The sequence below is a fragment of the Hordeum vulgare genome, chromosome 7H (assembly GCF_904849725.1).
Source record: "Hordeum vulgare subsp. vulgare chromosome 7H, MorexV3_pseudomolecules_assembly, whole genome shotgun sequence".
In the NCBI taxonomy this organism is placed as follows: domain Eukaryota; kingdom Viridiplantae; phylum Streptophyta; class Magnoliopsida; order Poales; family Poaceae; genus Hordeum; species Hordeum vulgare.
The window spans coordinates 38845637-38872115 of record NC_058524.1 but is presented as its reverse complement, the minus strand read 5'-3'; the positions used below and the strand labels follow the sequence as shown (position 1 = coordinate 38872115).

The following is a 26479-nucleotide window of genomic DNA, read 5'->3' as shown; positions in this document are numbered from 1 at the left end:
TATCATGGGAAAAGGAACTTATAAATAAACTATTTTTCCCACGGGATTTTTCTTATGATAAATAGTAATATAATATCTCTCTCTCCATACCTTTATTTATAAAACCAAATGGCCAGATTGCCTTGATTGCCGCAAATCTTTGCCTTATAAAGGCTTTATAAAGTAGGACAAACACTCCTCTGCTACTAGCCAAGGAGGTTGAAGCCTATGGTCGGTCAATAAAGTGTTGTACGATGTGGATCCAAGCATTACTGATATAAAGAACATGGATACATATAATCATTACACATAAACTGTGTCAAACATAAGAAAGTTTATGTCAAACAAATACCGATCCTTAATTCCACCACCCGTGCCCAAATAAAGGCTCGGGGGCTACAACATTGCTTATTCAATACAGCAAATACAAAGTGCAATATAGTTTCCGAGGAGATTCGATCGTGAGGTCAGTCGGCCACACCCAACCTGATTCTCGGAGGCTATTGCACACCTGAGTTCGGCATCTTCTGTGCCTATAGTTCGACATCTTCCGTGCCGAGCTCCACCTCGTTGTTGCCAAAACACACTTAATGGATGAAATAGTTCCCAAGGAGATACGATCCTAGGGTCGAACATGTTGCCCAACCCAAGTCTCTCGGCTATTAGTTATATAGATCGTCAGAGAATAATTTACACCAACCGAAAAATCTTTTCCGACCTGTAGTTTGGCATCTTTCTTGTCGATATGCACCTCGGCGTTGTCAAAACATACAGAACAAGTGCAGAACAGTTTCCGAAGAGATTACGATCCCCAGGTTTGTCAGCCGCACCCAACCTGAGTCTCAAGGACTACACACATTGTGTTTTCGTTCCTAACTATGATGCTGAGCTAGCACTACACGAATCAGATTCTTAAGTAGACGGCAAAGGGGTGTTCCGCTGTCGGCAAAGGGTTTTGCCGTCAGCCTCCTGTTGGCAGAACTTCTACGACTACTGTCGTCGGTAAAATCCCTTCTTTGTTGTCTGCCTGGACAAAGCGGATGGCAAAGGAGTTTGCCGTCAGCCAGAGGTGCAAGCAGGCGGCAAATGTGTTTAGATGGCAGCCGAGAGTCAACTACTCCGTTAGGTGCCTAACGGAGCATCATCACCAGCCGCCTCCTCTCCTGCAGCATCATCTTCTACAGCAGCTTCATCATCAGCTGGTTCAGGATCAACCACTACAACCTCCTAGACAGAGTCGGAAGAAGTTGGTTGATCAACAAACATGGACTCCTGGTCTTGTTCTGGAGCAGCAGGTTCCTCCACAGCAGCTTCATGGGGCCAACCCCGACTGCCATCATCATGTTGAGCCAGCAGCTCTGGCATTGGTGGTGGTGGTGGTGGTGGCACAGCATTCCAGCCTAGCGTTGGTTATGGTGGAAGAGCGAATAACATGTTGTTCTGCTCCAACTGTCCTAGCAGTGGATGGGGATTGTCATCAAGGGGCATAGGATCCTCATCATCCGGCATTTGCTCAGCAAAACTTGCACCCAAGATGAACAGAGGTGTAGACCAAGAAACCCTCGCCCCACACCAAGCAGCATATTCCGAAAAAGTGACTCTGCGGGGCACCAGATTATCATCTGGGAAAGATGCAAAGACGATGGAACGGACAAGATATGGATCATCACTAACCCAATGATGAAATTCCCCAAAAGTATTAACCGCAGCCCGGAGATCATTAGTATTGCGGTAATCCAAAGGAACGCCTAAAAACATCAAACAACCCTCACGAAAGCCGACAGCCCCTCTAAAACCTACTCCCTCATTGTGTCGCATGCATCTGACAAAAGTGTCGTCCCCCATAGCTTACCATTCGAGCAGCAGCAAAGCTCTCTCCAACACACTACTAGAAAAAAGGCTATAGCTAATATGGACATTAATGACGCACCATGTATGTGCTGCACCACTGGTATATAGCACTGGCGCACCAGATACAGGTGCACCATTATTGGCCATATTACTGATGGCACACTTGGTGTGCGGTGCGGCATTACTAGTTTTTGTTCTGGCCCCACACCCATCCCAGATATAGCAGTGGCACAAGGTGCACCACTACTAACAAATTTTTTTCCATTTTTTTTTCAAAACTAGTAATGGCGCTCCACACACCAGGTGCGCCACTCGTAACCCTGGTTACCAATGGCGCATTCTTAGGAGGTGCGCCATTGGTAACCCTCCCCCACTATACAGACTCTTCCCTCCACTGTCTCGTCCCCCGAAGGCCGGCCCTAACCACCTCCCGCCATCGCCCTGTCCTCCCCTGCCGATTGACCCAGCGCCGCCGCTAGGGTTCCTCCCCCGCCGCCCGGTCCTCGCCTCCTCCCTCCGACAAGCGGGAGCCTCCTCCTCCCTCCAACCCGCGACGGCCAGTGCGCGCGGACCGACACCCGATGATGGGCGACGACAAGGCCACCATCTCCCCCTCCGCCTCCACCGCGTTCTCCTCCTCCGGCCGCGAGGTTCGCCCTTCTCTCCCCCCTCCCTCCCTTCACGCCTCCTTCGTTCCCCTTCACAAAAACATTCATAGAACCATTGTCACTAGGGGATTGATGAACATTGATTGACGTGATTGCGATGCCTATGCAAATGTAAAGTGATCCCAGGACGTGAATGATACTTCCATTATCGATATTGCTTAGATTGTAGTTTGATTATCCATTCTGCACAAGCAGACCCTCACTAGTGGGGACGGGGCCTTTAGCCCCGGCCCGTAAGGGGCTTTAGTCCCGGTTCACCAACCGGGACAAAAGGGGCGGGACTAAAGGCCTAACCTTTAGTCCCGGCCCTGGTACAAGCCGGGTCTAAAGGTGTTCCACGTGGGCGCCTCGTAGTGCCCCACGGGCAGGACCTTTAGTCCCGGTTCATTACACGGGCCGGGACTAAAGAGTTTCAGATTTTTCTTATTTTCAGGTTTTTTTAATGAAATTATTTTTGGGTTTTAGGGTTTTAGGGTTTAGGTGTTCGGGAGATTAATGTGATGCCTCGTTTGGTGTTCGGGAATTAGTTTTCATATAATTTAAATATAAATAATTATGCATATATATATAAGGTTAACTTATCTTACAAGCGAGCATATATATACAATTATATGGAGATCTGAATTATCGGGACTAGAGCCCGTCTATTTGATTACATGGACGAACATCAGTAATGGCCCCTAGCTACACTAAATCGTCCTTTGTCATCTATAGCTTCCGTCCTCAGAAAGGTCGCAAGCTCCTCTGCAACAGCAATCACGCGTTGCTCTGGTAGGACCTTCGTCGTCATGGTCGTGTGCTATATAAGAAGAGGAGATGAATATGAATATCAATCATGATAACAAAGAATGACGGGTAAAAATAGAGGTGTGAATGTTCATTGCTTACGTCGAATCTGGGATCCTTGTGCTCAGAGGTAAACGTGCGAATGGTCTGGCAAACATAGTATCCGCATAGATGCGTTCCCCGTGGGTGCTGGTCGCACTTTACGAGAATAGAATATATATAATCAAAATAATAATCTATCATCATAAATGTATTGAAAATAGAAGTATATCATACTGCTACTTACCTGAGCCACTCTAAATGTCAGCTTCTCATGCTCGATACCGGGAGTCACGCACTTGAACCGCTTTCAAACCCTGCCCGACAAGGATAATGATTTGCTAAGTTTTTCATTAATTGATATATCAGAAAATCATCGAAAGAGACCGATAGAGCGCAAGAATGATTGAAATTACCCTTGGAGCATGTCCTGCAGGCTTTGGAACTGTTCCAAGGGTCTCGATAATGGGTCGAAGGCATCAACTCTTCCCTTATCAATTTGAATGTCCAACAGAATCCAATGGAAGCTGCACATGTATATATATATATATGTGTGTGTGTGTGTGTCAGTAACTTATCAATTACACTTATAAGTGAATGGACACAACAGAGTAAAGACCCTCACCTGAAGTTGTATGGAAACAGTATGTGGTCACAGAAATTTTGATCTGTTAGAAACCTTAGAAGGTTTTCCTCCGTCTCCTTGGGATAATTAGTTAGCGTCGCTATATGTATTTTATCTGGGTCAATAAGCCCAATATTTAGGATACTCTTACTTTTACAATCCAGAATCTTCATTCTGCATAATAGAGTACAAGTTATATATAGACAATGAATTGAAATAACTAAACAAGTTATATGTAGACAACGAATTGAAAAACTTACAGACAATAGCAACTCATAAGCGATTTGTCGAGGGCGTCGCCATTGTACATCTGGAAGAGTTCATCAAAGTCGATATGGATTTGTTCGGGGCGGCCGTAGTACTCCTGTGGGACACTCAGCACGATCATCGTTCTCCCATTCTTTGATTCACTTAAGTACCATTGATGCAAGTAACGCATATTTGTTGGGAGATCATCTTTGCTGACCAAAGGCTCACCAATGACAAACTGTGGCTTAGGGGCTACCACAGCCTTGGGTATCCTGTCGTCTTGGGAAGACAGCAATTCTTCAACGAGACACCACATGCAGCCGCCAACTCCTTTGCTCTTTCTAAAGCTAGCCCCTGCACCGGAGGGGGAACATTCTCGGTTAACACCTTGAGGGGTGGGATCGACTGTTTGGCCTGTTGTCCAAGCTGAGGTACGTCTGATTTTTTCTTGCTTGTAGTTGAACTTGATTTGCTCCCAATTGCACTTGCACGTGATCTGCTCTTTTTCACTTCCTTCTGCAATGTGCGTGTATAGTCATCAGGCTTATGGTGTAAGTCATACTGTGATGGAAGGGTCGTGAAGTATTTTGCAAATGCTATTTGCTTCTCGGTGTATTCCGGGCGGGGCTCGGGTTCCTTCTTTTTCATCTGCGCATCATGATGTTCCTTTTCTATCCTGGCGTTTTTCTCGGGGTTACGATCATAAGGTCAGATAGGCAGATTAGCATGACGTACCTTTGGGAGGGGCGACCGTTTGCGCTTTGGGGTGCTCTGTGGCTTAGGAATCATCGGCGGAGCGTTCTTGGTGGCACGCTCCCGCTTAGTATCCGGAGCGGGTGGCAGCGGAGCCGGACGACCCAAGTTCGGCGGCGGTGATCGAGATGGACTCGTATTGTGCTGGCCGACGTCATGTGGAGGGCTTGCACGTGATCTGCTCTTTTTCACTTCCTTCTGCAATGTGCGTGTATAGTCATCAGGCTTATGGTGTAAGTCATACTGTGATGGAAGGGTCGTGAAGTATTTTGCAAATGCTATTTGCTTCTCGGTGTATTCCGGGCGGGGCTCGGGTTCCTTCTTTTTCATCTGCGCATCATGATGTTCCTTTGCTACCCTGGCGTTTTCCTCGGGGGTACGATCATAAGGTCTGATAGGAAGATTAGCATGACGTACCTTTGGGAGGGGCGACCGTTTGCGCTTTGGGGTGTTCTGTGGCTTAGGAATCGTCGGCGGAGCGTTCTTGGTGGCACGCTCCCGCTTTGTATCCGTGGCAGGCTCAGGCTTTGTATCTGGTGCGGGCGGCGGCGGAGATGGACGACCTGCGACGACTCGGAGGCGGTGTTGTCCTTGGGGCCGAACCTGGAAGCTTGATGTAGTTCTTGTCCCATAGGATGACTCCACCCAGTACTTCTCCTAGTGTCCTCTCATCTTCGGGTCCAGCTATGTCGAGCTCCATATCATTAAACCCCGTCATGATTTCATCCACCCCGACTTTAGCAAAGCCAGCTGGAATCTCACGGCCATGCCAGCGTGCATTAGGGCTAGAAGGTAAAGCTTGTCCGACGGCCACCTTCATGGATATGTTCTTGAATTTCTGATGGAGTTCACATGATGTTGACTCCTTGATTCCATCCACGGGGTAGCGGGGACCGCCCTCTATCATTCTTCGTTCATCGTCGGGCGGGGCCTCAGATTCAGCCACGCTGCTTTTCCGCTTAGATGGGGCGCCAGTAATATCAAGTGCAGGATCTTCCTTGCGCGGTACTCCTTAAGCTCATCAATCTGCTTCTGTTGCTCGTTAATCCTGGCAAGCAACTGGTTGAATTTGTCATTCTCCTCATCCTGCTGCCGCTTCTTTGCTCTCTCTCGGCTTCTGTAAGTGTCTTGGTCTCTGGCAAACCCAAGCCACCACGGGTAAGAAGGACCGAAGCCTCGCGTTCGTCCTCCATGTTCGTCATTGCCGAGGACCAGTGTGAGCAAATCTTTATCTCTATCTGCAGTGAACTTTCTTTGTCCCTCCTTAATTTCTTTCACTATCCTTTTCCAATTCTCCCTGGGTATCCTAAGATCGTCATTGCAGATGAGGTCCCCTGTTGTTTCGTCGTACGACCCACCATGCGGAAGGAACCAATTTCTTGCTCTCAATTCCCACTCATCACGGAGTGGTTCAGGTACGATGCCTTTATCTATCAGATCTTGCTCTTTCTTACCCCACTTTGGGATGGCAGTCTCATAGCCCCCTGGCCCCAGCTTGTGGTGATATTTCTTCTTGTCGGCATTTATCTTGTTCTTTTCTGATAATGCCTGGGCATCTTCTGACTCCTTGTACTCTTGAAATTCCTTCCAGTGATTCGCCTGCTTGGCTAGATACCCCTCGAATACTGGTACTTTCTTTGTCTTCAGATAGTTTTTCCATACCTTCTTCTTCCAGCTACGGAACAGTTTGGCCATCTTCTTTAGAGTCCACTTCTTGACTTTGGCCCTCAGTTTGTCTGAGGTGTCTTCATTCTCACATTCTGGCAGGTTGAAATGTGACATGAGATCATTCCAAAGATTATCTTTGTACCTTTCGGTGACATAGTCACTATCGGCTGCCCCTTTGCGCTTGTTCCACTCCCGAACGTTGATCGGGACGTGATCCCTAACGAGAACTCCGCATTGCTTCTTGAATGTGTCAGCAGCATTCCTAGGAAGCTTGGGTTCGCCCGTAGGCATTATCACCTCAAAGGTGTAATGCGTCCGTGCATCCAACTTTCTAGTCGGGCCTCGTTTCGTAGATTTGCTCGATGTGGAGGCCGAAGAGGGAGAAACATTCGTCAAATGAATGTATATGTATACAATATAGAGCTATCTCCAATATTTTTCACATATTACAAGTGATTGTCGAACTTCATATGTATACCTCGCCGGACTTTATTATTTCTTCATCGGCTTCTCCACCGGCTTCTCCATCAGTGGAGCTATCACCTTCTCCGTCATTGGACCTATCTCCTGCCCCATCGGCTTCATCTTCGTGTCGCTCGACCTCCATTCCATATCCGGAGTCGTTTAGATATGACGTCGGAGATCAGCTGGTTCAACGTCGGGGCCGTCTTTGATTATATCTTTGAGAAGTTCTTCCTCTTCGACGTTCCTGATATGTGGATCCATAGTTCTGCAAAAAACGGACATTTGATTAACTAATAAACTAACAAACTATATAAGAGGGGTTGGAAACTTCGAAGTGTCGTTTTATATAGGAAGCCCTTTAGTCCCGGGTCTTGGCTAGAACATAAACTCTAAAATACCAGCCGGGCGGAGCCCAGTCCCGAACACTTAAGCATATACAATAGCAAAATTAAACTAGTTCTATTAATTTTCTTGCTAAAAAAACTATTAGCACTTAAGCATATACAACAGCAAAATGAAACTATTAACACTTAAGCATATACAATAGCAAAATTAAGCAATAATCTAAGAAACACTATTAACACTTAAGCATATACACTATACAATAGTAAAATTAAATGACAAAAAATATATTTCTTCTTCTTATAACCCTACACTAATTTTTCCGCTTCTTCTATTTCTCCTCTTCTTCTACTTCTACTTCTCCTCTTCTTCTACTACTTCTCCTCTCCTCTTCTTATATTTTTCCTCTTCTTCTCCTCTCCAACTCTTCTTATTCTCCTTTGTCTTCTTTTCTTCTCCTCCTCTTCTTATTTTCCTTTTTCCTAATTCTACATATTACTAACCCTAATAATCTAGCACAAACCTAATAACAATAGGAATTAAATGACAAAAAAAATCTTTTTCTTCTTTTCTTTCCTTTTTCTTCCTTTCTTCTCCTTTTTCTTCCTTTCTTCTCCTTTTTCTTCCTTTCTTCTCCTTTTTCTTCTTTTCTTCTCTCCTTCCCTGTTTCTTCCTTTCTTCTCCTTTTTCTTCCTTTCTTCTCCTTTTTCTTCTTTTCTTCTCCTTTTTCTTCCTTTCTTCTCCTTTTTCTTCTTTTCTTCTCCTTTTTCCTCTTTGCTTGTGCTGGCCGGAGTGTTGGGGATGAGGGGGCGTGGGGCTTACCGGCCGGAGGTGTCGACGGCGCGCGGCGAGGAGGACGGCGGCGCGCGGCGAGGAGGACGACGGCACGCGGCGAGGAGGACGACGGCGGCGAGCAGGACGACGACGACGGCGAGGAGGACGGGCAGGCAGCGGCGAGCAGGACGGCGGGCAGCCTGACGGCGTCGTTGAGTTCGTCACTAGCTGTGTCGCGCCGGGCAGGGGAATGAGAGGAAGAAGAAGAGAAATGGACGATTTGGGTTCGGAATTTTCTAACTCCCGCTTATACAGGTGGATCTTTAGTCCCGGTTCGGGGCTCGATCTGGGACTAAAGACCCCTTTAGTCCCGGGTGGAGCCACGACCCGGGACTAAGGGCCCTTTTTCGGCAGACCAAAAGGCGGGAAGCAGGGGCCTTAAGTCCCGGGGCGTGGCTCGAACCGGGAATAAAGACACCCCTTTAGTCCCGGGTGGAGCCACGACCCGGGACTAAAGGCCCTTTTTCGGCAGACCAGAAGGCGGGAAGCAGGGGCCTTTAGTCCCGGGGCGTGGAATGAATCGGGACTAAAGTGTTGCCTATACAAACCCTCGCCCCTGCCCACCATATCCCTTGTTTTTTGGTTGTTGAAGTGTGACCATGCCATGCTCTTGCCACTCTAGTTCATGCACATGACGTGTTCGATGAAATGCCCGAGCCACTCTACTTAAGCTTTCTCCTCTCCAAGCTCGACCTCCAAGCTCCATTTTCCTTAATATTTGTCTAGGTTTGGCCGTGCACCAACTGCACAAGTGTTTTAAAAGGTTAGCTACTTCATCCTTTCATTTGTCACTCCTAGTGTAGCTCCTGTCAAATGCTCAAATTAACTTCTTAGAGTTTGCACATGCGTAGGGTATCGTCCCATGCCCGTCCTCACCATTGTCGATCGCCCCGTGCCGATCTCGTCGCGAGCACCACCGTGGTGAGCCTCTTGTTCTTATCTTCTTTTTAAAAGAAAAAAAAAATCTTGTATGATTTAGATACATACTTGTATAAATTACTCACTTTCATTATTTTTTGTTATTATATAGTGCGATGGTTTTGGTATCCGCCTCCGTCGGCCCTCGTCGTGTTTATGATTCGGATGTGGTATATACTATCTTTTATAACTATTTGTTTTATTTAGTGTTTATGACAATTATGACGAACAACGTAACATATATTTTTTTAATCTAGGAGGTATGTGAACCGGAAATTCCAACCCACATAAAAATTCTTGTCGAGAAGTTAAATTTGGTTGAAAAAGAAAACAAATACTTGAAGAAAAAATTGAAAATAATTGAGGATAAGAATATGGAACTGGAGTTGCATGTCGCCGATGTCATCGATGATCGCAAGATGAAGATCGATGCGATACGGTTGAAGATGGATGCAATGCGCTTGAAGATGGATGAAATGCGCTTGAAGATTAGGAATATTAGAAAATATGCCATTGATAAAGAGGCTTGGTATCATTATGCTGTTGGGTCAATTGTTACCTTAGTTGCGATTTTGATCGCGTTTGTTGTTGCAATTAAATGTTTTACATAGTTGTATGTTGTTTTATGAGAGAACTTTATGTATTTATTTTTTGCAATAATAACATTTGATCACTACTGTTCTTTGGCTTTAATGTGATGATGAACTTGTATTAATTTGGTCATATGTTCTGCAATGGTTTTTTGAGCTAGTTGACCCTGAAATTGAAAAGCACTACAAATGAACTCTGAAAATGTTGAAAGTTGGCATGCTATCATCATTTCACCCACATAGCATGTGTTAAAAAGTTGAGAGGGCTACGACAAAAACTGGATGCACTTCGTGTACAAAACGGACAATCTCTCTCGAAGTATCAGAGTTTCGAACGAGAACTCATCTCTTACATGGATACTATGAAAATGAAAAGTGTTTGAAATTTAGTACATTCCATACATGTATTACATAAAAGGTTTAATACATTATTACATTATTGCACCAATATTCCTATCTATTATTTCTGTTTTCTTCTGGGTCGTAGCCATGGAGAATCTTCATCATTCAGTACGATGGTTGGGTCAGTTTTCACTTTGAAGGGCGGAATTTCATGAAACTTATTATAATCTTCTGACATGTCTGTCTTGTCATCTACTCCCACGATGTTTCTTTTCCCTGAAAGAACTATGTGGCGTTTTGGCTCATCGGACAATATCTTCTTTTGCTGATTTCTTTTTCTAGCTTTTGTAGACATGTCCTTCACATAGAAAACCTGAGCGACATCATTGGCTAGGACAAATGGTTCGTCCATGTACGCAAGATTGTTGAGATCCACTGTTGTCTTGTCGTACTTTTGGTCTACAACTACCCTGCCTCCTGTCAGCTTCACCCATTTGCACCAAAAAAAGGGATCTTAAAAGTAGGTCCATAGTCAAGTTCCCATATCTCCTCTATGTACCCGTAATATGTTTCCAAACAGTGCCCATTCTCGTCTGTTGCATCAAAGCGGACACCACTATTTTGGTTGGTGCTCTTTTTATCTTGGGCAACCGTGTAAAATGTATTCCCATTTATCTCATACCCTTGGAAAGTACATATAGTCGAAGATGGTGGCCTGGCCAAACAGTACAACTCATCTCCAACAGTGTCGTCATTCATGAGATGTGTCTGCAACCAACTGCCGAAAGTCTTCTCGTGTTCCCCTTTAATCCAAGAGTCAGCCTTCCCCGGGTTTTCGGAGCGTAGAATATTCTTTGTTGGGGAACGTAGCATGGGAAACAAAAAAATTCCAACGCGCACGAAGACCTATCATGGTGATGTCCATCTACGAGAGGGGATGTGTGATCTACGTACCCTTGTAGACCGTACATTAGAAGCGTTAGTGAATGCGGTTGATGTAGTGGAACGTCCTCACGTCCCTCGATCCGCCCCGCGAACCGTCCCGCGATCAGTCCCGCGATCAGTCCCACGATCTAGTGCCGAACGGACGGCACCTCCGCGTTCAGCACACGTACAGCTCGACGTTGATCTCGGCCTTCTTGATCCATCAAGAGAGACGGAGAGGTAGAAGAGTTCCCCGGCAGCGTGACGGCGCTCCGGAGGTTGGTGATGATCTTGTCTCAGCAGGGCTCCGCCCGACCTCCGCAGAAACGCGATCTAGAGGAAAAACCGTGGAGGTATGTGGTCGGGCTGCCGTGGAAAAGTCGTCTCAAATCAGACCTAAAACCTCCGTATATATAGGTGGGAGAGGGGGGGCCTTGCCTTGGGGCTCAAGGAGCCCCAAGGGGGTCGGCCGAGCCAAGGGGGAAGGTCTCCCCCCCAAACCGAGTCCTACTTGGTTTGGAAGGTGGAGTCCTTCTTCCCTTTCCCACCTCCTCCTTTTTTTTCTCTTTGATTTTTCTTCCAATGCGCATAGGGTCCTTTTGGGCTGTCCCACCAGCCCACTAAGGGCTGGTGCGCCACCCTCAAGGCCTATGGGCTTCCCCGGGGTGGGTTGCCCCCCTGGTGAACTCCCGAAACCCATTCGTCATTCCCGGTACATTCCCGGTAACTCCAAAAACCTTCCGGTAATCAAATGAGGTCATCCTATATATCAATCTTCGTTTCTGGACCATTCCGAAAACCCTCGTGACGTCCGTGATCTCATCCGGGACTCCGAACAACATTCGGTAACCAACCATATAACTCAAATACGCATAAAACAACGTCGAACCTTAAGTGTGCAGACCCTGCGGGTTCGAGAACTATGTAGACATGACCCGAGAGACTCCTCGGTCAATATCCAATAGCGGGACCTAGATGCCCATATTGGATCCTACATATTCTACGAAGATCTTATCGTTTGAACCTCAGTGCCAAGGATTCATATAATCCCGTATGTCATTCCCTTTGTCCTTCGGTATGTTACTTGCCCCGAGATTCGATCGTCAGTAACCGCATACCTATTTCAATCTCGTTTACCGGCAAGTCTCTTTACTCGTTCCGTAATACAAGATCCCGCAACTTACAGTAAGTCACATTGCTTGCAAGGCTTGTGTGTGATGTTGTATTACCGAGTGGGCCCCGAGATACCTCTCCGTCACACGGAGTGACAAATCCCAGTCTTGATCCATACTAACTCAACGAAGACCTTTGGAGATACCTGTAGAGCATCTTTATAGTCACCCAGTTACGTTGCGACGTTTGATACACACAAAGTATTCCTCCGGTGTTAGTGAGTTATATGATCTCATGGTCATAGGAACAAATACTTGACACGCAGAAAACATTAGCAACAAAATGACACGATCAACATGCTATGTCTATTAGTTTGGGTCTTGTCCATCACGTGATTCTCCTAATGACGTGATCCATTTATAAAGCAACAACACCTTGTTCATAATCAGAAGACACTGACTATCTTTGATCAACTGGCTAGCCAACTAGAGGCTTGCTAGGGACAGTGTTTTGTCTATGTATCCACACATGTAAATGAGTCTTCATTCAATACAATTATAGCATGGATAATAAACGATTATCTTGATACAGGAATTATAATAATAACTATATTTATTATTGCCTCTAGGGCATAATTCCAACAGTCTCCCACTTGCACTAGAGTCAATAATCTTGCCCTTGCGAATTACATTGTAATAAATCTAACACCCATACAGTTCTGGTGTTGATCATGCTTTGGCCATGGAAGAGGTTTAGTCAGCGGGTCTGCTACATTCAGATCCGTGTGCACCTTGCATATATTTACGTCCTCTCCTTCGACATAGTCGCGGGTGAGGTTGAAGCGTCGTTTGATGTGTCTGGACTTCTTGTGAAACCGTGGTTCCTTTGCTAAGGCAATGGCACCCGTGTTGTCACAGAACAAGGTTATTGGATTCAGTGCGCTTGGCACCACTCCAAGATCCGTCATGAACTGCTTCATCCAGACACCCTCCTTAGCCGCCTCCGAGGCAGCCATGTACTCCACTTCACATGTAGAATCTGCTACGACGCTTTGCTTGGAACTGCACCAGCTTACCGCACCCCCATTAAGAATAAATACGTATCCGGTTTGGGACTTAGAGTTGTCCGGATCTGTGTCAAAGCTTGCATCGACGTAACCTTTTACGGCGAGCTCTTCGTCACCTCCATACACGAGAAACATCTCCTTAGTCCTTTTCAGGTAGTTCAGGATATTCTTGACCGCTGTCCAGTGATCCACTCCTGGATTACTCTGGAACCTACCTGCCATACTTATGGCCAGGCTAACGTCTGGTCTAGTGCACAGCATTGCATACATGATAGAGCCTATGGCTGAAGCATAGGGGATGGAGCGCATATGCTCTCTATCCTCATCAGTTGCTGGGCACTATGTCTTACTCAATCTCGTACCTTGTAAAACTGGCAAGAACCCCTTCTTGGACTGTTCCATTTTGAACCTCTTGAAAACTTTATCAAGGTATGTGCTTTGTGAAAGTCCTATCAGGCATTTTGATCTATCCCTATAGATCTTAATGCCTAGAATGTAAGCAACTTCTCCTAGGTCCTTCATAGAGAAACTTTTATTCAAGTAATCCTTTATGCTCTCCAAAAACTCCACGTTGTTTCCAATCAACGATATGTCATCCACATATAATATTAGAAACGCCACAGAGCTCCCACTCACTTTCTTGTAAATACAAGATTCTCCAACCACTTGTGTAAACCCAAATGCTTTGATCACCTCATCAAAGCGTTTGTTCCAACTCCGAGATGCTTGCACCAGTCCATATATGGATCGCTGGAGCTTGCACACCTTGTTAGCATTCTTAGGATCGACAAAACCTTCGGGTTGCGTCATATACAATTCTTCCTTAAGGAAACCGTTATGGAACGCCGTTTTGATATCCATCTGCCAGATTTCATAATCGAAAAATGCAGCTATTGGTAACATGATTCTGACGGACTTAAGCATCGCTACGGGTGAGAATGTCTCATCGTAGTCAACTCCTTGAACTTGTGAAAAACCCTTTGCAATAAGTCGAGCTTTATAAACGGTCACATTGCCGTCAGCGTCCGTATTCCTCTTAAAGATCCATTTGTTCTGAATAGCCTTGCGGCCCTCAGGCAGTACCTCCAAAGTCCACACTTTGTTCTCATACATGGATCCTATCTCGGACTTCATGGCTTCTAGCCATTTGTTGGAATCTGGGCCCACCATTGCTTCTTCATAATTTGCAGGTTCATTGTTGTCCAACAACATGATTGATAAGACGGGATTACCGTACCACTCTGGAGCAGCACGTGGTCTCGTCGACCTGCGTGGTTCGACAGAAACTTGAACCGGAGTTTCATGATCATCATCATTAACTTCCTCCTCAACCGGCGTCGCAACGACAGAGGTTTCTCCATGCCCTGCGCCACCATCCAGAGGGATGAGAGGTTCGACAACCTCGTCAAGTTCTATCTTCCTCCCACTCAATTCTCTCGAGAGAAACTCCTTCTCGAGAAAAGCTCCGTTTTTAGCAACAAACACTTTGCCCATGGATTTGAGATAGAAGGTGTACCCAACTGTCTCTTTTGGGTAACCTATGAAGATGCACTTTTCCGCTTTGGGTTCCAGCTTTTCAGGCTGAAGCTTTTTGACATAAGCATCACATCCCCAAACTTTAAGAAACGACAACTTTGGACTTTTGCCATACCACAGTTCGTATGGTGTCGTCTCAACGGTTTTTGATGGTGCCCTATTTAAAGTGGATGCAGTTGTTTCTAATGCATAACCCCAAAACGATAACGGCAAATCAGTAAGAGACATCATAGATCACACCATCTCTAATAAAGTACGATTACGACGTTCGGACACACCATTACGCTGTGGTGTTCCAAGCGGTGTCAACTGTGAAACAATTCCACATTGTCTTAAGTGAGCACCAAACTCGAAACTCAGATATTCACCCCAACGATCAGACCGTAGGAACTTGATCTTCTTGTTACGATGATTTTCAACTTCACTCTGAAATTGCTTGAACTTTTCAAATGTTTCAGACTTGTGCTTCATTAAGTAGACATAACCATATCTACTCAAATCGTCAGTGAAGGTGAGAAAATAACGATATCCGCCGCGTGCCTCTACGCTCATCGGACCACACACATCGGTATGTATGATTTCCAACAAGTCACTTGCACGCTCCATTGTTCCGGAGAACAGAGTTTTAGTCATCTTGCCCATGAGGCATGGTTCGCATGTGTCAAGTGAATCAAAGTCAAGTGACTCCAAAAGTCCATCGGCATGGAGTTTCTTCATGCGCTTTACACCAATATGACCTAAGCGGCAGTGCCACAAAAATATGGCGCTATCATTGTTAACTCTAACTCTTTTGGTCTCAATGTTATGTATGGGTGTATCGCTATCAAGATTCAATATGAACAATCCTCTCACATTGGGTGCATGACCAAAAAAGATGTTACTCATAGAAATAGAACAACCATTATTCTGTGACTTAAAAGAGTAACCGTCTCGCAATAAACAAGATCCAGATATAATGTTCATGCTCAACGCAGGCACTAAATAACAATGATTCAAGTTCATAACTAATCCTGATGGTAACTGAAGTGAAACTGTGCCGACGGCGATTGATCAACCTTGGAACCATTTCCTACGCGCATCGTCACTTCATCTTTCGCCAGCCTTCGTCTATTCCGCAGTTCCTGTTTCGAGTTGCAAATATGAGCAACAGAACCGGTATCGAATACCCAGGCACTACTACGAGAGCCGGTTAAGTACACATCAATAACATGTATATCAAATATACCTGATTTTTCTTTGGCCGCCTTCTTATCTGCCAGATACTTGGGGCAATTGCGCTTCCAGTGACCCATACCCTTGCAATAGTAACACTCTGTTTCAGGCTTAGGTCCAGCTTTGGGTTTCTTCATCGGATTGGCAACAGGCTTGCCGCTCTTCCTTGAATTACCCTTCTTGCCTTTGCCGTTTCTCTTGAAACTAGTGGTCTTATTCACCATCAACACTTGATGCTCTTTACGGAGTTCAGACTCTGCGACTTTCAGCATCGCAAACAACTCGCCGGGAGACTTGTTCGTCCCTTGCATGTTGTAGTTCAACACAAAGCCTTTATAGCTTGGCGGCAGTGATTGAAGGATTCTGTCAGTGATAGCCTCTTGCGGGAGTTCAATCCCCAGCTCAGCTAGACGGTTTGAGTACCCAGACATTTTGAGCACATGTTCACTGACAGACGAATTCTCCTCCATCTTGCAAGCATAGAATTTATCGGAGGTCTCATACCTCTCGATCCGGGCGTTCTTCTGAAAGATAAACTTCAACACCTGGAACATCTCAAATGCTCCATGACGCTCAAAGAGACGTCGAAGTCCCGGTTCTAAGCCATACAAGACTGCACATTGAACTACTTGAGTAGTCCTCCTTACGTTCTAACCAAGCGTTCTTAACATCCTGATCAGCCGTAGCGGGTGGTTCATCTCCTAGCGCAACATTACGGAAATAATCCTTCTTCCCAGCTTGTAAGATTAGCTTAAGATTATGAGCCCAGTCTACAAAGTTGCTTCCATCATCTCTCAACTTAGCTTTCTCTAGGAACGTATTAAAATTCAGGGTGACTGTCGCGTGAGCCATGATCTACAACACAAATATATTCAAAGTGGACTTAGACTATGTTCAAGATAATTAGAGTTTAACTTAATCAAATTATTCTCTAAACTCCCACTCAAAAAGTACATCTCTCTAGTCATTTGAGTGGTTCATGATCCACTTACACTAGCTCAAGTCCGATCATCACGTGAGTTGAGTATAGTTTCAGTGGTAAGCATCCCTATGCTAATCATATCATCTATATGATTCATGATCGACCTTTCGGTCTCATGTGTTCTGAGGCCATGTCCGCACATGCTAGGCTCGTCAAGCTTAACCGAGTGTTCCGCGTGCGCAACTGTTTTGCACCCGTTGTATGTGAACGTTGAGTCTATCACACCCGATCATCACGTGGTGTCTCGAAACGACGAACTGTAGCAACGGTGAACAGTCGGGGAGAACACGATTTCGTCTTGAAATTTTAGTGAGAGATCACCTCATAATGCTACCGTCGTTCTAAGCAAAATAAGGTGCATAAAAGGATTAACATCACATGCAATTCATAAGTGACATGATATGGCCATCATTACGTGCTCCTTGATCTCCATCACCAAAGCACCGGCACGATCTTCTTGTCACCGGCGCCACACCATGATCTCCATCAACGTGTCGCCATCGGGGTTGTCGTGCTACTCATGCTATTACTACTAAAGCTACATCCTAGCAAAATAGTAAACGCATCTGCAAGCACAAACGTTAGTATAAAGACAACCCTATGGCTCCTGCCGGTTGCCGTACCATCGACGTGCAAGTCGATATTTCTATTACAACATGATCATCTCATACATACAATATATCACATCACATCGTTGGCCATATCACATCACAAGCATACCCTGCAAAAACAAGTTAGACGTCCTCTAATTTTGTTGTTGCATGTTTTACGTGGTGACCATGGGTATCTAGTAGGATCGCATCTTACTTACGCAAACACCACAACGGAGATATATGAGTTGCCATTTAACCTCATCCAAGGACCTCCTCGGTCAAATCCGATTCAACAAAAGTTGGAGAAACTGACACTTGCCAGTCATCTTTGAGCAATGAGGTTACTCGTAGCGATGAAACCAGTCTCTCGTAAGCGTACGAGTAATGTCGGTCCAAGCCGCTTCAATCCAACAATACCGCGGAATCAAGAAAAGACTAAGGAGGGCAGTAAAACGCACATCACCGCCCACAAAAACTTTTGTGTTCTACTCGAGAAGACATCTACGCATGAACCTAGCTCATGATGCCACTGTTGGGGAACGTCGCATGGGAAACAAAAATTTTCCTACGCGCACGAAGACCTATCATGGTGATGTCCATCTACGAGAGGGGATGTGTGATCTACGTACCCTTGTAGACCGTACAGCAGAAGCGTTAGTGAACGCGATTGATGTAGTGGAACGTCCTCACGTCCCTCGATGCGCCCCGCGAACCGTCCCGCGATCAGTCCCGCGATCAGTCCCATGATCTAGTGCCGAACGGACGACACCTCCGCGTTCAGCACACGTACAGCTTGACGATGATCTCGGCCTTCTTGATCTAGCAAGAGAGACGGAGAGGTAGAAGAGTTCTCCGGCAGCGTGACGGCGCTCCGGAAGTTGGTGATGATCTTGTCTCAGCAGGGCTCCGCCCGAGCTCCGCAGAAACGCGATCTAGAGGAAAAACCGTGGAGGTATGTGGTCGGGCTGCCGTGGAAAAGTCGTCTCAAATCAGCCCTAAAACCTCCGTATATATAGGTGGGAGAGGGGGGGCCTTGCCTTGGGGCTCAAGGAGCCCCAAGGGGGTCGGCTGAGCCAAGGGGGAAGGTCTCCCCCCCAAACCGAGTCCTACTTGGTTTGGAAGGTGGAGTCCTTCTTCCCTTTCCCACCTCCTCCTTTTTTTTTCTCTTTGATTTTGCTTCCAATGCGCATAGGGTCCTTTTGGGCTGTCCCACCAGCCCACTAAGGGCTGGTGCGCCACCCTCAAGGCCTATGGGCTTCCCCGGGGTGGGTTGCTCCCCCGGTGAACTCCCGGAACCCATTCGTCATTCCCGGTACATTCCCGGTAACTCCGAAAACCTTCTGGTAATCAAATGAGGTCATCCTATATATCAATCTTCGTTTCAGGACAATTCTGGAAACCCTCATGACGTCCGTGATCTCATCCGGGACTCCGAACAACATTCAGTAACCAACCATATAACTCAAATACGCATAAAACAACGTCGAACCTTAAGTGTGCAGATCCTGCGGGTTCGAGAACTATGTAGACATGACCCGAGAGACTCCTCGGTCAATATCGAATAGCGGGACCCGGATGCCCATATTGGATCCTACATATTCTACGAAGATCTTATCGTTTGAACCTAAGTGCCAAGGATTCATATAATCCCGTATGTCATTCCCTTTGTCCTTCGGTATGTTACTTGCCCGAGATTCGATCGTCAGTATCCGCATACCTATTTCAATCTCGTTTGCCGGCAAGTCTCTTTACTCGTTCCGTAATAAAAGATCCCGTGACTTACACTAAGTCACATTGCTTGCAAGGCTTGTGTGTGATGTTGTATTACCGAGTGGGCCCCGAGATACCTCTCCGTCACACGGAGTGACAAATCCCAGTCTTGATCCATACTAACTCAATGAACACCTTTGGAGATACCTGTAGAGCATCTTTATATTCACCCAGTTACGTTGCGACGTTTGATACACACAAAGTATTCCTCCGGTGTTAGTGAGTTATATGATCTCATGGTCATAGGAACAAATACTTGACACGCAGAAAACAGTAGCAACAAAATGACACGATGAACATGCTACGTCTATTAGTTTGGGTCTAGTCCATCACGTAATTCTCCTAATGACGTGATCCAGTTATCAAGCAACAACACCTTGTTCATAATCAGAAGACACTGACTATCTTTGATCAACTGGCTAGCCAACTAGAGGCTTGCTAGGGACAGTGTTTTGTCTACGTATCCACACATGTAAATGAGTCTTCATTCAATACAATTATAGCATGGATAATAAACGATTATCTTGATACAGGAATGATAATAATAACTATATTTATTATTGCCTCTAGGGCATAATTCCAACATTCTTGTGTCTCACGATATACGGAGCCACCACGGTGGAATTGTGTAGAACTGTGTAGTGTGCTTGAGAGAAACAATGCCCGTCCATACATACTTTTGCTTTCCTTCCTAGTGTGCCTTTTCCTGTCAGCCTACCCTCATACCGAGATTCAGGAACACCAATCGGCTTAAGGTCAGGAAGAAAGTCCACACAAAACTCAATGACCTCCTCTGTGCCATAGCCCTTGGAGATGCTTCCTTCTGGCCTAGCACGATTACGAACATGTTTCTTTAAGACTCCCATGAACCTCTCGAAGGGGAACATATTGTGTAGAAACACAGGACCGAGATTTCTAATCTCTTCGACTAGGTGAACTAGGAGGTGTGTCATTATATTGAAGAAGGATGGTGGGAACAACAACTCAAAGCTGACCAGACATTGGACCACATCAATCTGTAACCCTGATAGACTTTCTCGATCGATTACCTTCTGAGAAATTGCATTGAGGAATGCACATACCTTCACAATTGCCAGGCGAACATTTTCCGGTAGAATTCCCCTCAATGCAACAGGAAGCAATTGCGTCATAAGCATGTGGCAGTCATGAGACTTTAGGTTTTGGAATTTTTTGTCTTTCATATTTACGATTCCCTTTATATTCGACGAGAAGCCAGTCGGGACCTTGATACTGAAAAGGACTTCAAGGAAGATTTCCTTCTCTTCCTTAGTAAGAGCGTAGCTGGCACGCCCTTGAAACTGCCCTGGATGCATGCCATCTCTTCCTTTATGACGTTCCTGGTCCTCCTGTGCTTCCGGTGTATCTTTTGTCTTCCCATACAAGCCCAGGAAGCCTAGAATATTCAGCAGAGATTCTTCGTCAGGTGCATCACGTCGATTGCCGAGCGGACCTCATGGACTTCCCGATAGGGTAGCTCCCAAAATATAGATTTCTTCTTCCACATGGGTACGTGCTTATCAGGGCCATTAGGAACAGGTTGGCTGCCAGGACCCTTTCCAAATATTACTTTTAAATCTTTGACCATATCAAATACTTCCGCACCAGTACGGATGACAGGCTTCCCCCGGGGTTCTGCCTTGTCATTGAAATGCTTGCCTTTTTTCTATAAGGGATGCTTGGGCAGAAGAAAACGACGATTGTAAAGATACACATTCTTCCTACATTTGTCCATATATATATATTTTTTGTCTGATCCAAAAAGTGTGTGCATGCATTGTATCCCTTGTTTGAGTGTCCTGAAATGTTACTAAGAGCGGGCCAATCATTGATGGTTACGAAAAGCAACGCTCGAAGGTCAAATTCCTCTTGTTTGTGCTCGTCCCACACACGTACACCTGGTTCGGCCCACAGCTGTAAAAATTCATCAACTAATGGCCTTAGCTACACATCAATATCGTTGCCGGGTTGCTTTGGACCTTGGATAAGCACTGGCATCATAATGAACTTCCGCTTCATGCACAACCAAGGAGGAAGGTTGTAGATACATAGAGTAATGGGCCAGGTGCTGTGACTGCAACTCTGCTCCCCAAAAGGATTCATGCCATCTATACTCAGACCTAACCATAAGTTCCTTGCGTCAGCTGCAAATCGCTGGAACTCTCTCTCGATTTTTCTCCACTGCCGACCATCAGCGGTGTGCCTCAACTTATTGTCTTTCATACAATCTTCCATGTGCCATCGCAACAACTTCGCATGATCTTTATTTCTGAACAGACGTTTCAACCGTGGTATTATAGGAGCATACCACATCACCTTGGCAGGAACCCTGTTCCTGGGTGGCTCGCCCTCAATATCACCAGGGTCATCTTTTCTGATCTTATACCGCAATGCAGTGCATACCGGGCATTTATCCATATTCTCGTACTTCTCACCGCGGTAGAGGATGCAGTCATTAGGGCATGCATGTATCTTCTGCACGTCTAATCCTAGAGGGCAGACAAGCTTCTTTGCTTCGTTTGTGCTGGCGGGCAATTCGTTCTTTCTTGGAAGCATCTTCTTCATCAGTACCAGCAACTTTTCGAATGACGAGCCAGTCACACCGGTCTCTGCCTTCCACTTCAGCAATTCCAGTGTGCTACCCAGCTTCTTCTGGCCATCTTCACAAGTTGGGTACAACAATTTGTTGTGGTCCTGTAACATCTGCAAGAACTGCAACCTCTCTTTTTCTGTGTCGCAACCTCGCCGTGCATCAGAAATGACCCGGCAAAGATCATCAGCGGGCTCATCTGGTTCCCGTTCTTCATCCTGATCTTCTTCTTCATTGTCTTTCATTGCGGTATCAGCATACTCAGGGAACATAGATCGGTAGTTGTCATCATCGTTCTCTTCTTCTTCATCGTCATCTTCCATCATAACCCCTCTTTCTCCGTGCTTGGTCCAAACATTATAGCCCGACATAAAACCGGACCGTAGGAGGTGGCTCTGAATGACTCTTGAGGAAGTGTAATCCTTCTCATTCCGACATTCAACACATGGACAAAACATATAGCCACCACCATGCTTGTTCGCATCGGCTGCATCTCGAAAAGAATGCACGCCTGTGGTTGTGCGTCGATCACCGTACATCCATGGATGGCTGATCTGTGTTATACGACAGTATATCAAATACAATGACGATCCTAAAAATTAGTACCGCACGGTCTAAACGAGGAAGTATAGTTGCTAACCTTTTAGAATAAGTAGAAATAAAGAGGAAGAGGTTTAAGCGTGGCTCAGGCATCTCATATCGTAGTTGTGTTCGGTGAACTGAAGCGGCATCGCTCTAACACACATTTCAACAAACACCTCTAGTGCATCAAAAAAAGTGGAGAGCAAGCACCCACCCACAATCCTCCATCCAAGAAAAATGCAAGGAAGAGGGGAGAGAGGGGTTGTGCTATATATAGGCAGAGGACTTTAGACCCGGTTTGAGACACAAACCGGGACTAAAGGTGGTGCACATGCGGGTTGCCCACCGCGTAGCCCTTTAGTCCCGGTTTGGGACATGAACCGGGACTAAAGGCTCCTTACGGGCCGGGACTAAAGCCTCGAGGGAGGCATTGAGAATTGGGGCGACGTGGCCGGGCCCTTAGTCCCGGCCCAGAGGCAGGCCGGGACTAAAGGTTCCAGGCCAAAGGCCCGTTTTCCACTAGTGCCTCTTGAACCATGCGTTTTCTTTTGGTAAGGCAATGGTAAATTTATTTTTGCAACTCACCAGCAGACCGTCTTGCAGCGCCAATTGTTGCGCCATCTTGACAGCATCCTCACCTTTCACCTATTAATTTTTACATGCGTGGATTCAGTAAAAAAATATAGAATAGAACATAAGTCCAGTTTGATTTGAATCCTTAGATCAAGAACCTTCTCCATTATATCCATGTCCAAAATGTCTGGCTTAAATCCCACACCATTTCCCGTGATGAGGTGAGGCCCTGTACTTAGGTTCAGTTAGCAACATGAGTATAGAAACTAAAATAAGAAGAAGACTACATCATTTACAGAAAACCCAATAGCCTACCTGGCTTGCCACCATTTAGAACATTTGCTTCAGTAGGTTCAACTCCATAGATCTTGGCATTGGGGTTCTTCTCCTTAAGGTACTTGCCAACGCTGGTGACAGTACCGCCGCTCCCGATGCCCATAACGAAGATGTCGACCTGCCCAAGCTTGTCCTCCCATATATCTCGACCGGTGGTATCATAGTGCACCTGGACGTTGGCAGGGTTCTCGAACTGATCGAGCCTGAAGGGACTGGGATGGTTCTAATACAGCTGGGTGGCCTTCCTCACGATGCCCCCCATCCCTTTGGCCGGGTCGGTGAGCACGAGCTGCGCGCCGAAGGCCTTCATGACCACCCTCCGCTCGAGGCTGGTGTAGGACGGCATCGTAAGCACGAGCTCGTACCCTTTGAGCGCCGCCATGAACGCCAGGCCTATGCCCATGTTGTCGGACGTAGGCTCATCCATTATTCATTAGTTGTTGCTCCCACTTTGTCAGGTGGTTGCTGGTATGCTTGGTCTGATTGTGCATCATTTTTGTATGTTTCCGGACGACAGTTGGAGGAGATGATCAGTGGACAACATGCAACACCTAGCTCCACAAACATTCAGTGGTTAATTGGAGTAGCTAGCTGCCTGCAGACTACAATTATTATCTTCCTAGGGTGCTTGCCGCGTTGAAAGAAAATCCGAACCAATTATTATCTGACAAAGATGAAAGTAGAATGCTGATGTTCTTTATTCTTGTTCATTCATGCTTTTCCTTTTTGATACTTCCCATGCACCGAAAGAGTGATCTTCATGTTTGGTAGCTTTGCTTGTATTTCTGAGGTTTGGTCAACTTAATGTTTTGCCAGAATGTTGATTCATTTCCATTCTGGCAAATTTCGGACGCTCCATATGTCCACTTTTTAGTAAATGTCATGCCCAAATTTTCTCTGTTTTAGGAAATGTCGTCTGACGAGGAATTCGTTATGTGCGAATACTGCCAAGACAAGCGCGACCTTTGCGACACGCCTTTCCTAGTTGATGATAGGTGCTTCAGCATCATGCTGGATGAGGACTTCGAAGTGGATACAGTAAGTCACAACAACAAGTCTTTTTTCGTAATTAAGCATGACTTCTTTTGCTTCAACTTACTTTTTTTATTTTTTACTATTCTACTAGTGTAACCCCTGCCATGCAAGTTATTATGTGTTGGATCAGATTGGTTTCAGTACTGAAATAAATATGGAGGTAAAGATAGTTCACTTGAGGATCGAGCATGGTTATACTTTTGCCGTAAAATTATACAATGCAGACACCTACTCCTTTTTTGAATGCAAAACTTGGGTAGCACTATGCAAGGCTTATGCATTTGAGCCTAATATGCTTATCACCTTTGATATTCGTCCAGAAGATGAAACTGAAGGTAATATCGACATCTGGGTCGATGTGCAGACGCCTCCAGTTTTACCATTATGTGAGTTTCTCAACCACATTTATTAAGTAATTTATATTATTTATTTAAAAATAGTTGACAACTTATTTCCATTAACAACTTATTTTCATTCATCAAAAAATTTACCGAAAATAGTAGACAAAACCTTTTACTAAAATGATGAAGCAGAATTAACTTGTAAGGAGAAACATTATCTTGTGCAATTTATCAATGATCTTGAGAATTACAATACCTATCAACAAAATCCCCAACATTATGGTCAATATGTGCCACTAGTGCACGTGGTGAACTACGGTAACATGCATGGAGATTGGATGGCAAGATTTTCTACTATTACGACATCCATGCATCTTTTAGATAAATTCTTGTAAAACTAAACTACATTGCTAGCTACAAAGCTAATACTATGTTTTTCAACAGAAAATCCAGGAAGATTGTGCGCCTCATCTGATGTTACCAAGAGGTCGTGTTGATGTTATGATGATAGGACCAGCACGGCCAGGTCAGCCTAGGTATCTGATTTACTCCTGTCCATACCGGATTTCTAAAACCGATGAAGTCATGACAATCAAAGATTGGAAAAATATGATGTCTCATTGACTATGATGATTACTTCTACATCACTATGTATCGCTATTTTCGAGATGATGTGATGATATTTTATGAAACTATTGTATATAATATGTATCACTTACTTCTACATCACTTATATTGTGTGTTGTAATTTATTTTGTAACCTGTGCAAATATCAGAAAAGCGAAAAAAGAATTCCTAATATTCATAGTAGTGGCGCACCATCTAAAAGTGTGAGTAACCCACAACAGTGGCGCACTTCTAGGCCTAGTAATGGCCCACCATGTAGATTAACAGTGGCGCACCAGGCGTGCGCCATTACTATTTATTAGTAGTGGCGCACCTATAGTGCGCCATTAATAGACAAAATAGGTGCGCCACTATTAGACTTTTTTCTAGTACTGGCATCCCTAAGCTCAAATAAACCTACCTCCTCAATCCATGGTTGAGCAGAACGGATATGAAAGCCGAGGTTATGGAGAAGATCAACAACTACCTCCTACCGTACCTGGGCGACGTGATCAGCAGGGGCAGGCATGACTTCAGCGATGACGTACTGTTCATGTCTGCATGCAATGAGTTTTGCTGGCGTGATGAACGTCCGCGGGAGGCGGTCAGGGCCTCCGTCAATGATGTTACAACCCAAAGGAACAAACCGCTTAGGGTCGAGCTCGAAGTTGGCCTTGTCAGGGAGAGTTGCAGGTGGAGGAGGCGTCAATGGTGGTGTCTCTGATGGAGTCCTAGGAGGTGACGAGTGCGATAGGACATGCAGGAACTGTTCGGCAGGCGGTGCGGCTTCCCCAAGAACAACAGAGGTTCCCGAGAAATTGGCGACAGGGGAGGTGGTGGGGCTCTTACGTTGCCAAGTAAGACAATTTTCACGCATAAAGGAAGCATAGTTAGATTTGGAATGGTCCACATAGCCGCAGGAGGAGCATATCGCCGACGTTTAGTTGGGGGCTAGATGCCCACGTTCAGAGCAGATCGTGCAGGAAAATATCTCATGAACCATGCCGTTGATCCGCTCGTCAAAGTGCTAGTGGGATTCTTCCGAGGAAGGAATTTCCAGACCCATCGAGGGAGAGCTCACCGATGGCCCAGT

General features: G+C 45.6%; 1 pseudogene; it reads right to left on the bottom strand.

The window, feature by feature from the left end:
- Window positions 1–2249: 2249 nt before the first annotated feature.
- On the bottom strand, window positions 2250–23831 carry LOC123408165 (annotated as a pseudogene).
- Window positions 23832–26479: the final 2648 nt, after the last annotated feature.